This window comes from Somniosus microcephalus, chromosome 33 (genome assembly GCF_052327205.1).
Source record: "Somniosus microcephalus isolate GS21.2 chromosome 33, FLI_Smic_1.0, whole genome shotgun sequence".
NCBI classification, from domain to species: Eukaryota; Metazoa; Chordata; class Chondrichthyes; order Squaliformes; family Somniosidae; genus Somniosus; species Somniosus microcephalus.
Genome location: NC_141019.1, coordinates 33,743,912 through 33,759,638, shown reverse-complemented (window position 1 = coordinate 33,759,638; position 15,727 = coordinate 33,743,912). Strand labels below are relative to the sequence as shown.

The 15,727-nt window shown below is 48.9% G+C and overlaps 1 pseudogene across 1 annotated transcript; it reads right to left on the bottom strand.

Annotated features, from left to right (window-relative positions):
- Window positions 1–11,055: 11,055 nt before the first annotated feature.
- LOC147097132 (gamma-crystallin M2 pseudogene) lies at window positions 11,056–14,023 on the bottom strand (annotated as a pseudogene). The gene is made up of 3 exons (XR_015074437.1): window positions 14,015–14,023; window positions 12,633–12,875; window positions 11,056–11,380 (listed from the first exon to the last, which is right to left on the bottom strand). The product of XR_015074437.1 is annotated as a gamma-crystallin M2 pseudogene (transcript).
- Between the last annotated feature and the right edge of the window lie 1,704 nt (window positions 14,024–15,727).

Here is a 15,727-nt window from a genome sequence, read left to right as displayed (position 1 = left end):
ACACACGGACACACACGGACACACACGGACGGACACACGGACACACACACACGGACACACACACACACACACACACGGACACACGGACACACACACACACAGACACACACACACACACGGACACACACACACGGACAGAGAGACAAAAACAACAACTTGTATTTATACAGCGCCTTCAACATAGTAAAACGTCCCACGGCGCTTCACAGGAGCGTTATCAAACAAAATTTGACAACGAGCCACATAAGGAGATATTAGGACAGGCGACCAAAAGCTTGGTCAAAGAGGGAGGTTTTAAAGGAGGGTCTTAAAGGAGGAGAGCGAGCGCGAGGCGGAGAGGTTTAGGGAGGGAATTCCAGAGCTTGGGGCCCAGGCGGCTGAAGGCACGGCCTCCAATGGTGGAGCGACTGAAATTGGGGAAGCACAAGAGGGCAGACATACACGGACAGAGACATATATACACACACATCTCCAAGGGGCACAGCAACGCACACACAGGGGTACAGAGACAGTTAACAAGAAAAAGAGATAGCAGGATGCTGTTGACAAAAGAATCACCTCTGTGGCCATCAGTTTGTGGAGGTACAGCGCAAGTTTAAGAGAGAATTAACATTTACTCCCCTGTATTTGCCAGCGATATTATTTTGAATTGTTACTCTACACCATGTGAATGCACCAGTTGAGATACTTTCCCAGTGCAGCAGAATCTGGACAACTATCGGTCAGGGTAACTACGTGGCAGCAAACTATCGGGACTTAGCTTTGACACCAAGTCACACTCACCCAGTTCCTGCTGCGTATAGGTTAATGTGGAATGGGGGCAAGGGCGGGGGGAACAACCTACCCGGTCAGAAGGGTCCAACAGCAGGCAGCCCCCCAGCAGTGGGGGGCATTAAAGGGGCAGGGTAAATAATTAAAGGGGCAGGGTATTGGGGGGCAGGGTATGAAAGACTGGCCACGGCCACGGCCCCAGCCCGAGCAGTGATGGGACAAGGAGGCTGGGCAATGTAAATAAGTACAAAAGCCTCCGGAGCTGCCACACTGTAGCGAGGTGGTGAATCCCCGCTCCCCTCAGACGCAATCTATCCCCCCCAGACGCAATCTATCCTCCCCCCCCGACGCAATCTATCCTCCCCCCCCCAGACGCAATCTATCCCCCCCCAGACGCAATCTATCCCCCCCCCAGACGCAATCTATCCCCCCCCCTCAGACGCAATCTATCCCCCCCCCTCAGACGCAATCTATCCCCCCCCAGACGCAATCTATCCCCCCCCCTCAGACGCAATCTATCCCCCCCCTCAGACGCAATCTATCCCCCCCCCGACGCAATCTATCCCCCCCCCGACGCAATCTATCCCCCCCCTCAGACGCAATCTATCCCCCCCCTCAGACGCAATCTATCCCCCCCCCGACGCAATCTATCCCCCCCCCTCAGACGCAATCTATCCCCCCCCCCTCAGACGCAATCTATCCCCCCGACGCAATCTATCCCCCCCTCGACGCAATCTATCCCCCCCTCGACGCAATCTATCCCCCCCTCGACGCAATCTATCCCCCCCCTCAGACGCAATCTATACCCCCGCTCTCAGACACAATTTATCCCCCCCTCAAACTCTAGGTATCCCTGACTCAATGTCCAATGTATCCCAGACTCAATGTCCAATGTATCCCAGACTCAATGTATCCCCTCAGACACAATGTATCCCCTCAGACACACTGTATCCCCTCAGACACACTGTAGCCCACCAGACACAATGTATCCCCTCAGACACACTGTAGCCCACCACAGACACAATATATCCCCTCAGACACACTGTAGCCCACCACAGACACAATGTATCCCCTCAGACACACTGTAGCCCACCACAGACACAATGTATCCCTGACTCAATGGCCAATGTATCCCTGAGCCAATGTATCCCCGGCCCTCAGTTACTAGTTAGACCAGCCTGGGCCGGCCTGGCCTAGCCTTACCTCACCTCGCCACCGCCGCTATTACAATGTAACACTGCCCTGGCTGTAACCCCAGCCCGGAACTGACGTCCCGCCCTTTGCCCCGCCACCCTCCAATCAGCGCCAGGCGCCCAAGCCTATTGGGCGCCTCCCGCACGGGCGTCCGGCCAATGGGAGGCGAGAGGAGGCGGGACTTCCGCTGCTGGGTGCTGCTCTGAACCTCGCTTTACGCGGCTGGTCTACCTGGTAACCGAGGGCAGTGGGGCAGGGGGCAGTGTTTGAGGTCAGTCCCAGGAGGTGGGCAAGCCCAGCATTTATTGCCCATCCCTAGTTGCCCTTGAGAAGGTGGTGGTGAGCCGCCGCCTTGAACCGCTGCAGTCCGTGTGGTGAAGGTACTCCCACAGTGCTGTTAGGGAGGGAGTTCCAGGATTTTGACCCAGCGACGATGAAGGAACGGCCGCTATATTTCCAAGTCAGGATGGTGGGGAACTTGGAGGAGGTGGTGTTCCCATGCGCCTGCTGCCCTTGCCCTTCTAAGTGGAAGAGGTCGCGGGTTTGGGAGGTGGTGTCGAAGAAGCCTTGGCGAGTCGCTGCCGTGCATCTTGTAGATGGTGCACACTGCAGCCACGGTACGCCGGTGGTGGAGGGAGTGCCAATCAAGCGGGGCTGCTTTGCCCTGGATGGTGTCGAGCTTCTTGAGTGTTGTCGGAGCTGCACTAATCCAGGCAAGTGGAGAGTGTTCCGTCACACTCCTTGTGCCTTGCAGATGGCGGAGAGGCTTTGGGGAGTCAGGAGGTGAGACACTCACCGCAGAATACCCAGCCTCTGACCTGCTCTTGTAACCACGGCATTTTTATGATTGGTTCATTTGTGTTTCTGGTCAATGGCAACCCCCAGGGTGTTGATGGGGGATTCGATGATGGTAGTGCCATTGAGCACAGAGCGGTCTGCACAGAGTGGGATTAAAATGGAGTGAACTTAAACAGAGTGTTTTATTTGGGAATTTGGAAAGTGTGAGAATTCGGAGAAGAGGGGGAAGGAGTTGCTGCTTTTTGCCTACACTACATGTAGTGCTTTGTGTTACAGGTAGATATTTAAGTTCAGTACCCTTAACTTAATCTAGATCAAGTAAGTAGTCAAGAAACTACACTATAAACTAAGTTACCTAATTACAAATTAAATGTAATGAAATAAAACAAGGTCCTATAGGGATGGCAGGGCAGGTGGTGTGACGCAACTGCAGCATGTGGGAGTTTGTGGAGAGCATTGTGATCCCGGACAACCACGTTTGCAGTAAGTGCCTGCATCTTGAGGAACTTCAGCTCAGAGTGTTTGAGCTGGAGTCTGAGGTGCAGACATTGCGGGGCATCAGGGAGGAGGAGAGTTACCTGGACACTTTGATCCAGGAGACAGTCACACCCCTTAGGTTAGGTAGTGGTACAGGTCTGGTTAGTGGTCAGGGACAGGAGGGTGTGACTGCAACTCAGGCAGGTAAGGGAACCCCAGGTGCAGTGCTGGAGGAGCCTCAGCCTTTGCCCTTGTCCAACAGGTATGAGGTTCTTGCTGCCTGTGTGGATGAGGGAAAAGCCTGCAGGATGGATGAGCAAGCTGACCACGGCACCATGGTGCAGGAGGCCATTCAAATGGGGGGAGTGAAAGGGAATGTAGTTGTGGTAGGGGACAGTATAGTCAGGGGGATAGATACTGTTCTCTGCAGCCGTGACGAGAGTTCCAAAGGTTCTGTTGCCTGCCCGGTGCCAGGGTTAAAGACCTCTCCTCACGGCTGGAGGAGAACTTGGAGTGGGAGGGGGAGGATCCAGTTGTCGTGGTCCACGTAGGAACCAACGACATAGGTAGAACTAGGAATGAGGTTCTGCTGAGGGAGTTTGAGGAGCTAGGATCCAAATTAAAAAGCAGAACCTCAAAAGTTATAATCTCTGGATTGTTACCTGAGCCACGCGCAAATTGGCACAGGGACAAACAGATTACAGGTTTAAATGCGTGGCTCAAAGAGTGGTATGGGAGGCAGGGGTTTCAGTTCATGGGGCACTGGCACCAGTACTGGGGAAAGGCGGAGCTGTTCCATTGGGACGGCTCCACTTAAATCGGGCTGAGACCAGTGTTCTGGCGAACCGAATAATGAGGGCAGTAGACAGGGCTTTAACATAGAAACATAGAAGATAGGAGCAGGAGTAGGCCATTCGGCCCCTCGAGCCTGTTCCACCATTTAATGAGATCGTGGCTGATCATCCAATTTCAGTACCCTGTCCCTGCCTTCTCCCCATATCCCTTGATCCCTTTAGCCTTAAGAAATATATCTAACTCCTTCTTGAATATACTTAATGACTTGGCCTCAACTGCCTTGTGTGGTAAAGAATTCCACAGGTTCACCACTCTCTGGGTGAAGAAATTCCTCCTCATCTCTGTCCTAAATGGCTTACCCCTTATCCTTAGACTGTGACCCCTGGTTCTGGACTCCCTGCCATCGGGAACATCCTTCCTGCATCTAGTCTGTCTAGTCCTGTTAGAATTTTATAAGTTTCAATGAGATCCCCTCTCATTCTCCTAAATTCTAGCGAATATAAGCCTAATTGACCCAATCTCTCCTCATACGTCATTCCTGCCATCCTAGGTATCAGTCTGGTGAATCTTTGCTGCACTCTCTCCATGGCAAGAACATCCTCAGATAAGGTGACCAAAAACTGCACACAATACTCAAGGTGTGGTCTCACCAAGGCCCTGTACAACTGCAGCAAGACATCCTTGCTCCTGTACTCGAATCCTCTCGCTATGAAGGCCAACATAGCATTTGCCTTCTTAACCGCCTGCTGCACCTGTATGCTTACCTTCAGCGACTGGTGCACAAGGACACCCAGGTCTTGTTGCACTTCCCCTTTTTCCAATCTATTGCCGTTCAGATAATAATCTGTCTTCCTGTTTTCGCCACCGAAGTGGATAACCTCGCATTTATCCACATACTGCATTTGCCATGCATCTGCCCAATCACCCAACCTGTCCAAATCATACTGGAGTTTCTCTGCATTCTCCTCACAGCACACACGCCCACCCAGCTTTGTGTCGTCTGAAAATTTGGAGATATTACATCTAGTTCCCTCGTCTAGATCATTTATATATATTGTGAATAGCTGGGGTCCTAGCACCGATCCCTGCGGTACCCCACTAGTCACTGCCTGCCACTCGGAAAAAGACCCATTTATTCCAACTCTTTGCTTCCTGTCTGCCAACCAGTTCTCTATCCAAGACAGTACCTTACCCCCAATCCCATGTGCTTTAACTTTGCACGCTAATCTCTTATGTGGGACCTTATCAAAAGCCTTCTGAAAGTCCAGATACACCACATCCACTGGTTCTCCCTTATCTATTCTACCAGTTACATCCTCAAAAAATTCCAGTAGATTAGTCAAGCACGATTTACCTTTTGTTGACTTTGTCCATCCTGTCACTATTTTCCAAGTGCTCTGCTATTACATCTTTTATAATGGACTCTAGCATTTTCCCCACTACCGATGTCAGGCTTACCGGTCTATAATTCCCCATTTTCTCTCTACCATCTTTTTTAAATAGTGGGGTTACATTAGTTATCCTCCAATCCATGGGTACTGTTCCAGAGTCTATAGAATTTTGGAAGATGACCAGCAATACATCTACTATTTCTAGGGCCACTTCCTCAAGTACCCTAGGATGTAGATTATCAGGCCTTGGGGATTTATCAGCCTTCAATCCCATCAATTTCCCTAACACCATTTCCCTACAAATACTGATTTCATTCAGTTCCTCCCTCTCATTAAACCCTATGTTCCCCGACATCTCTGGGAGGTTATTTGTGTCCTCCTTTGTGAAGACAGAACCAAAGTATGTATGAAACTAATGAAGGGGGGGTGGGAGGATTCAGGAAAGAGTAAATTTAAAAGCAGCGAGAGAAATGTCAAGGCTCTAGAGCAGTGTAGAGTTTTGGGTAAAAATAAGCAGAGTGGGTCAGGAAGGGACAGAGAGAGTAACAAAGGTAATAGGGCATCAGTGACTGAGGTGACATCAGGGAAAAATAGAAATAAGTCAAAGCTAAAGGCACTGTAGCTGAATGCGCGAAGGGATAGAGGTCATTGCAGATGATTTTTGTGACTGTTGGTTTTGGAGACACGCTTGAAGTAGCAGTTCGAGACCATGATAAACAGCTAGGAGCTTTCCTGCAGTGATTGTGGAGTGTGTTAAAAAAAGATCAAATGAAACTTCATGATGTAATAAAACTCACTACGCACTTGGTTCGAGTATAAAGCAAGGCTTTAATCAACTTGTTTCAGAACATGGAGGTCTAGTTATCTTTCACTAGTTCCTGTTTACAAAATGTCCTGGGAAGCTGGGCCCACGCCCGAGTATTTATACTCCTTGGACGGCGCCACCAGCTGGCCGCCCAGTGTTATTTCATGAGTCTTCATGGATCATAAGATTCATAACACTTCATATGCAAGAAGTTCCTTTTTATTGGTGAGCAGGTTATTGGTGAGTAAGTGCTGCTTGATGGCACTGTTGACGACTCCTTCCATCACTTTTCTCTCATTTTCCTGCCAGTTCCTTCCATTTGCACCCAGTTTGCTTCCTTCCATCTTGGAGCTGTTTTACTCTGCTTTTATCTTTTTCACAGCCCAAATGACATGACCTTTGTATATCATCCAACATGAGGCATTGCTTTCCAGTTTTTAAAAGAAATGCATTCAAAGTCTTACCAGATAAGAACAGACAATGCTGGAAACACTCAACGGGTCAGGCTGCATCTGTGGAGAGAGAAACCAAGTTAATGTTTCAGCTCGATGACCTTTCATCAGAATGCAAGATGTTAGAGATGAACGTCTATAACACCCATTCGTAGCAAAGGCTGTGGGCCCTGACAACATCCCGGCTGTCGTGCTGAAGACTTGTGCTCCAGAACTAGCCACGCCTCCAGCCAAGCTATTCCTGTACAGCTACAACACTGGCATCTATCCGACAATGTGGAAAACTGCCCAGGTATGTCCTGCCCACAAAAAGGACAGATCCAATCTGGCCAATTACCGCCCCATCAGTCTACTCTCAATCATCAGCAAAGTGATGAAAGATGCCATCGACAGTGCTATCAAGTGGCACTTACTCACCAATAACCTGCTCACTGATGCTCAGTTTGGGTTCCGCCAGGACCACTCGGCTCCCGACCTCATTACAGCCTTGGTCCAAACATGGACAAAGGAGCTGAATTCCAGAGGTGAGGTGAGAGTGACTGCCCTTGACATCATGGCAGCATTTGACCGAGTGTGGCATCAAGGAGCCCTAGTAAAACTGGTCAATGGGAATGGGGGGAAAATGCTCCACTGGCTGGAGTCATACCTAGCACAAAGGAAGATGGTTGTGGTTGTTGAAAGTCAATCATCACAGCCCCAGGACATCGCTGCAGGAGTTCCTCAGGGCAGTGTCCTCGGCCCAACCATCTTCTGCTGCTTCATCAATGACCTTCCCTCCAACATAAGGTCAGAAATGGGGATGTTTGCTGATGACCGCACAGTGTTCAGCGCCATTCACAACTCCTCAGATAATGAAGCAGTCCATGCCCGCATGCAACAAGACCTGGACGACGTTCAGGCTTGGGCTGATAAGTGGCAGGTAACACTCGCGCCACAGAAGTGCCAGGCAATGACCATCTCCAACAAGCGAGAGTCTAATCACCGCCCTTGACATTCAATGGCATTACCATTGCCGAATCCTTCATCATCACTGGGTCAAAATCCTGGAACTCCCTCCCTAACAGCACTGTGGGAGTACCTTCACCACACGGGACTGCAGCGGTTCAAGAAGGCGGCTCACCACCACCTTCTCAAGGGCAATTAGGGATGGGCAATAAATGCTGGCGTTGCCAGCCACACCCACATCCCATAAAAACAAATTAAGCCTCTCTTTGTACTAGTATTTACTATGTTTGACTGTCCTTCTCCCCTTACCACTTTGTTGTGGTCTTGGCTGAAGGGGTCTCCAAAGTGGACAATTTAAGAACCTAGAACAAAACTTCAGAGGGATTTTAAAAAATGTGTTTGAATTCAACTTGCCTTTCCCATTTTGCAGGTAGCTGTGTGACTTGCTCTGATTCTCTGTGGTCTGATCTTGAGATTGGTGCTGTCTTTAGACTGGGTACAATGAATTACACAGAGAAGGCTTTTGTTGCAATAAAACACATCAGCAGAACACACTGTAGACCTACTTTGTTAAGATGAAGTGTTTGATTTTGATACGTGAAATAAATAATATTTTCATTATCCCATTGAGGGGCATGGAGGAGATCTAGTTGCAGTATTCAATGCTGTTGCACTGCGGGAGGAATGGAGGTTGTGCATGTTGGAATTGATTGAATGTAGAGTAGAAGGACCAGCAAACGTTGGTAAGGTTGCTTGCTGAGTGGGGGAGGTCATAGATGTGAAAAGGGATAAGAGTGGGAAAGAGAACAAAGCCCTGGGGGAAACCCTGAGTTAATGGGACCAGAGTCAGACAGTAAACCATCAAATACAGGACGGATAAAGATTGAAGGAAACTGAATTATTGTGAACGTAGCTTTGGTGAGAGACCACTTGATAACTTTTTTTTTAGTGTACAGTGCTGGACCTGTCCAAGGTAATAACAAACGATTCACCAAAGTGCTCAGTCGCAGAGCTCCAGAGGTGTGTAACATGGGCAACGTCACCAGGGGAACAGTCACGCTGAGAACCATACCTGGATTGAGTAGCACTTTCATGGTGACTGATAATTTGAGAGTCCAATTCAGTCATCTGTAAAAGCAATCTGGACAATAAACAGAAAAATGAGAGGGATCATCTCTTGGGGATGGGGAAATTTCCAAGGAGAAGGCATGGTGAACTGAGAGATTGAGGAGACAGATGAGGTGAGTTCAAAGTCATGGTGTTGAGGACAATGGAATATCATCCAGACCAGAGGTCCTATTGGAGTCCAGAGAGTGGCGGGCCCACGGACCTGGTAGGATAAACCTTCCAGGCAGCTGGAATAGTATCAGTTAGTTGATTGGCACAGACACAAAGATCAGAGGGATAAAAGCAGCACCAGGACCAGGGGAAAGAAGCAAAGAATTCTCAAGGACCATCCTAGTTGTCTGATCTATAGCGTCAAACAAGACTAGTTTACAATGTGTGATCTGTTGCAGGGTACTCTGCAAGAGGCAGATGTGAAATAGTGATCAGAGGAGCTCAGTAGTGAGAAGATTGGGTGAAATTTTCCAAGATCTCATGCCAATGTGGGGCCTTGCATGCAGCAGGCTGCTTATCAGAAAGTTATTGGTGCACTGCCCACAACTTCCTATCCATTGAAATCCATTTTACCCACGGTGCGAGAGTTTGAATTTGAGGCGATGAAAAGGTCTAGGAGATTGGCTGAATTACTGGGCTGACTGAAGTCGTTGAAGGTCCTTCAGGAAGCGAAGGACTCTGCGTCGGTGCCGATCTGATCAGTGGAGGAGAGAGAGGAGGCATTGCTGATGGTGAACATGGAAGATTTCAACGGAGGGAAAGGTAGTTGATAGATTTATGCAGATGATTTTAGTGAAGCGACACGGGATAATTTTGGCCACAGGAAATAAATGTTGGGTGATTCCAGGGAGCTAAAGTTAGAAGTAGAGATGTCCAAATAAGAAAGACTTGCATTTATATAGCCTCTTTCACAACCTTGGGATGTCATTTAATCACTCCTACCCTCCACCCTATCATAGATCCCTTTCGTTCTTTCCCTACCTCTGTACTTGCTTAAAAACCTGTTACATTTCGAACATTTTTCCAGTTCTGATGAAAGGTTATCGACCTGAACCGTTAACTCTGTTTCTCTCTCCACAGATGCTGCCTGACCTGCTGAGTGTTTCCAGCCTTTTCTTTTTATTTCAGACTTCCAGTTTGGATAAGATTAGTATGCTGATTTGAACTGCTAACGGCCGAGCTCATCCCTGTATCGGCAACAAGCTAATAGTGAATCCATGGTGGTTGCCTTGTAACATAACTGAAATGGAAGGACACAGACGAGAACGAAGCTCGGCCTCTGTAGGAGACGGTGTTCAGTCGATATTGAAAGTATTTGATATATTTTGAAGTGTAATGTTAAGCATTGCTAATTGCATTCCTGGATGTGATCTCATCAGGTGGCGTCTGATCACCCACCTTCATTGTTAATTAGATTTATGAATTTTAATCTTGTTATGTTTCGTTGGGAATCTGACCAAAGGAAACTAAGTAGAAAAGAGCAGGAAACTTGCTGTCATTTCTGCAGTTCATCTCTGAGGACTGAAAGTATGAGGGCAAAGAGATGAAACTTGTCTATCCCCAGACTGTTGTTTTCAAAAGACTTTCCCACTACTTTAGGACAGGCCAGTGACAAGGTTAAATAAATCCCTGAAAGACTTTGAGATTTCTGTATTGATATTTGTACATCAGTAGAATCTGACAAAGGCATCAAGGGGTATGGGGAGAGAGCGGGAATATGGGATTGAGACAGAGGATCAGCCCTGATCATATTGAATGGCGGAGCAGGCTCGAAGGGCCGAATGGACGACTCCTGCTCCTATTTATCTATGTTTCTTCATTTATGCTTCATTGTTATCCTTTGATTGTAAATAAATATTCGATTCTTTAGCCTATAAAAGGTCTGCAAGTGCTTTTCTGCCAAGTTGAAGAGAGTGATATTGTGGTAGAAGATTGGTTAATTCATGAACAGATTACTGTACAAGAAAGACTTGCATTTCTATAGCGCCTTTCATGACCTCAAGACTTCCCAAAGTGCTTTACAGCCAGTGAAGTACTTTTGAAGTGTAGTCACTGTTGTAATGTAGGAACCGAGGCAGATTGTGTGCACAGCAAGATCCCACTGCATCACTCGGTCCCAAAACTTACCAGGTCATCGATTTGTACCAATTCAGAGGGCACGAGAACTGGCGCCCAGCACAAATGGCATCTCCTGCAGCACAAGCTTACTCTGATCTTGAACCTGTCTGTAAAACTCCTCCAATTACGATTGATGAGACCCCCACTTTCAACCCTCGTCAACTATGTATTTTAGTAGCTGAAATGAAGACATTGACACCATCTTATTTTGCCACTGATTTATTTATTTATAATTGACTTTAGAAATCCACGATGCGGCGGAAAGACCCGACCATGGGAGAGATGGCGGCCCAGTCGCTGTATCTCCTGTACTCCCTGGGTTCCAGCAGGTACTGCCTTCCTCTGTAGCTGGGCTGGTCGTAGAAGACCCAGGCTCCGTCCATCACATTGCAGGAGTACACCTCACGGTGGCGGAAGCGATCGTAGACGTTTGGGCAGTCGTCCATGAATTCCATCATCTGACCTTCGAACTCGGATCTCTCGTAGATCCTTATGCTGTAGGAGCCTCCACTTGGCTGAGAAGAAACAGTGGAATTATACATGATATATATTTTGATTAAACAGAATGGGGTTGAGTAGGAGAGCGTTGGTGTGTATCTGGCAGCTGTACTGGCAGGAGGAGGTGTCGCACTAGTTCATGAAGAAGGAATAAGAATTGGAGGGAGAGTCGAGCAGGGCTTCTCTCCTCCCACCTCTTCACCCAGTTGAAGAACAGGAGGAAGCGGTTAGAGGAGGAAGTCCTCCCCACCTCCCACTAAACACCATTGTTACCTTATTTTGCTGGTGAATTTGGATTTCATATCATACACCATAGGAGTTGCTGGACGATTAAAATACCAGGGTCTATCGAGTTCGCCTTCTACCATCCCGGTAGGCGCACGATCCAACGATAATGGAGTTGGTTACTAATCACGGCGATCAATCTCTATCAATGAGTCTACAACAGACCCAGTCACGGGGCGAGGAAAACCCCCAGTGGCGGAGAGCCTTTGGGAACCAGAGGTCCAAAGTCACCTGCTCCCCCCGAGCTCCACACGTCATGTCTCAAATTACTCACATACTGTGTCCCAAAGTGTTATTTTCTAAAATCTATCTAATTTGAATGAATTATTACTAACTGCTTCCACCATCTCCCGAGGGAGCCTGTTCCAAAGATTGACCACTCGCTCACTGAATAATATTTCTGCAGATTAGTTTTGATTTTTTTTCCCCCGACAATCCGAAATCATCAAATAATCCCCATGCTCCGGCAGTGTTAGTTAATACATCCTGACCTTATTTTGGCACACGGGATAATGTTATGATGCACGTTTGTATTTTTAGAACGGGTTTGGAAATCTTAGAACTACGAGTTAATCTTCTGTGGTGTGGCGAGGAGTCAAGATCTTCAGGTGAAGCGGACTAGAGGATGGGAGATAATTGGGCCAAGGTGCACAGACATAATCCAGTCCCCCTTTTAAAGTCGTACATTCTGTCTGTATTTTTATATACTTCGATTGATGTTATTTATAGTTAAACAGCAAAAGTAACGGCAATTTGGGACGCGAAGTTGATTGGACACAGGCTACAGCGCCAACACTGGCAGGAGGGTGGAACTGCAGTGTGACGGGTTTACATAGGCATTCTCAATTATAAATGTGGACTTAGGAATTTCCAATGAAACATTTGACACAAAAATGTGGCAAAAACAGGACAAGAAGAAAATACAGTTTTGTAAACAGGAGATGCGTGCAAACGTAAGATTTTTGATGCATTATTGAGACTGACCTGGCGGACCATGCGACAGGATCTGACGTTGTCATTGAAGCCCATCCAACGCTGATAGTCCGAGTACTCGCCCCTCCTTAAAATGTACATGTATCCCAGATAGTTGGGGCGCTCGTAAATCACCCAGATACCACTCTCCACACGGATGGAGTGGCAGCGGCTGAAATAACTCTGCATGTCTGGGGTGTCACTGGAGCATTCATAGTGACGGCCTTGAAAGTTTCGGTCCTCGTAGAAAATGATCTATGATGGAAAACAAGCAGTATTCCAACCAGGAATTCTTTTTAAATGACTTGGAGTTAACTGTTCTCGAAAGTTTCCTAATTTTTCTCTCCCTGCATGTCAGTTGCCCTATGTCCACATCATTGCCCCAAGGTTGGGAAGATGGGATGATCCAGTGCTTTGACATTCCCAACCCGGTTATCAATATATTACTTACTTGCGCACTCCTTTGTCCCAATAGGACCTATACTGGAACTCCCGACCTCACAGCACTGTGAGAGCACCTTCACCACACGGACTGCAGTGGTTCAAGATGGCGGCTCACCACCACCTTCTCAATGAAAATTAGGGATGGGCAATAAATGCTGGCCTTGTCAGATGCGCCCATAGCTCAGAATGATTTTTTTTTAAAAAGGAGGCAAATTTGTGCGGCGTGGACAGTTCGGAGAAATAGTGGCCATGGGATCTCTTCTTCCCACCTGAGGACAGACGGGGCCTCTGTTTAACGTCTCATCCCAAAGACGGCCCCTCCGACAGTGCGGTGCTCCCTCAGTACTGCCCTTCCGACAGTGCAGCACTCCCTCAGTATTGCCCCTCCGACAGTGCAGCACTCCCTCAGTACTGCCCCTCTGACAGTGCGGCGCTCCCTCAGTACCGCCCCTCCGACAGTGAGGCGCTCCCTCAGTACCGCCCCTCCGACAGTGCGGCGCTCCCTCAGTACTGCCCCTCCGACAGTGCGGTGCTCACTCAGTACTGCCCCTCTGACAGTGCAGCGCTCCCTCAGTACTGCCCCTCCGACAGTGCGGTGCTCCCTCAGTATTGCCCCTCCGACAGTGCGGCGCTTCCTCAGTACTGCCCCTCCGACAGTGCGGCGCTCCCTCAGTACTGCCCCTCCTACAGTGCGGTGCTCCCTCAGTACTGCCCCTCTGACAGTGCGGCGCTCCCTCAGTACTGCCCCTCCGACAGTGCGGTGCTCCCTCAGTATTGCCCCTCCGACAGTGCGGCGCTCCCTCAGTACTGCCCCTCCGACAGTGCGGCGCTCCCTCAGTACTAACACAGGGAGGGTCAGCCTATATTATGTGTGCTAGTCACTGGACTCGGCTTTGAACCCACAACCTCCTGACTCAAGCGAGAGAGCTACTCACTAAATAACAACTTACCTTTCCCATTTTGCTTGTGACTGGGCGACACTTGTTCTGCTTCTCTCTCGCTATGGTATGATCTGAATATTGCTGCCGTATTTATACTCGGTATAATGAATTACGCAGAGAAGGCTTTTGTCTGCAATTAAACACATCAGCAGAACACACTGTAGTCCTGCTTTGTTCAGCTGAAGTATTTGATTTCTATATAGATCTTTTGTTTTGCTTTTTTTCCATCGAACGCCTATCGTTTCTGGAGTGATCTCTTTTTAAAAATCATTTGTATGCAGTTATATTTGAACCTTATAGCCGGGCTGGAATCATTGTAAGTTCATTGCTTGCGTTTCACTTTTCCTCCTGCACAGAAAGAGGCCATTCGGCCCGTCGTGCCTGTGCCGGCTCTTTGAACGAGCTCTCCAATTAGTCCCACTCCCCCCTGCTCTTTACCCAGAGCCCTGCAAGGTATTTCTAAACACCGTTTTGCATTAATTATATTGACTGTGTTTTGAAGCAGTTTGCACCAAAATGGTTACATTAATCCGCGTGATCTTGTCTTTGCCGAGACTGGAAAACTTCCTGAATTTGACCAGCTTGACAGGTGCATGTTAATTTCAAGTTTTGGCCGAGCTGAGAGGCAAAACTGATTTCCCCATCCTAATCCAGGGCTGCTGTGTCCAATTGTACTGCTCCACCTGGTGTTTTACTGAGATCAGCCACTCAGCACAGAGTATGGATTGTTCCTGGGACCTTCCTACTGTATGACTTAAAATGAAAGAACTTATTTGTACAGCGTCTTTCATGTACTCGAGACATCCCAAAATGCTTCACTGCCAATTAATTACTTTTGAAGTGTAGTCACCATGGAAATGTGGCAGCCATTTTGCACACAGCCATGAGTTGAATGACCAGATAATCAGTTTTTGGTGGCTCTGATTGAGGGATAAATGTTGACCAGGACACGGATCTTTTGCACCAACCTGAGAGAGCAGACGGCCCCTCCGACAGTGCGGCGCTCCCTCAGCACTGCCCCACTGATAGTGCGGCGCTCCCTCAGTACTGCCCCTCCGACAGTGCAGCGCTCCCTCAGTACTGCCCCTCCGACAGTGCGGCGCTCCCTCAGTACTGCCCCACTGACAGTGCGGCGCTCCCTCAGTATTGTCCCTCCAATGGTGCGGCACTCCCTCCGTACTGCCCCTCCGACAGTGCAGCACTCCCTCAGCACTGCCCCTCCGACAGTGCGGCGCTCCCTCAGTACTTCGCTCCCTCCGACAGTGCGGCGCTCCCTCAGTACGGCCCCTCCAACAGTGCAGCCCCTCCGACAGTGCGGCGCTCCCTCAGTAATGCCCCTCCGACAGTGCGGCGCTCCCTCAGTACCGCCCCTCCGACAGTGCCGCGCTCCCTCAGTACTGCACCTCCGACAGTGCTGCGCTCCCTCAGTACTGCACCTCCGACAGTGCTGCGCTCCCTCAGTACTGCCCCTCCGACAGTGCGGCGCTCCCTCAGTACTGCCCCTCCGACAGTGCGGCGCTCCCTCAGTACTGCAGCTCCGACAGTGCTGCGCTCCCTCAGTACTACACTGGTGTGTCAGCCTGGATTATGTGCTCAAGTCTCTGGAGTGGAACTTGAACCCACAGCGTTCTGACTCAGAAGAGAGTGCTACCCGCTGAGCCAAGATGACACCAGTAGCCACACCAGAGAGTGGACAAAGCCATCAGCTCAATTTACTATTTA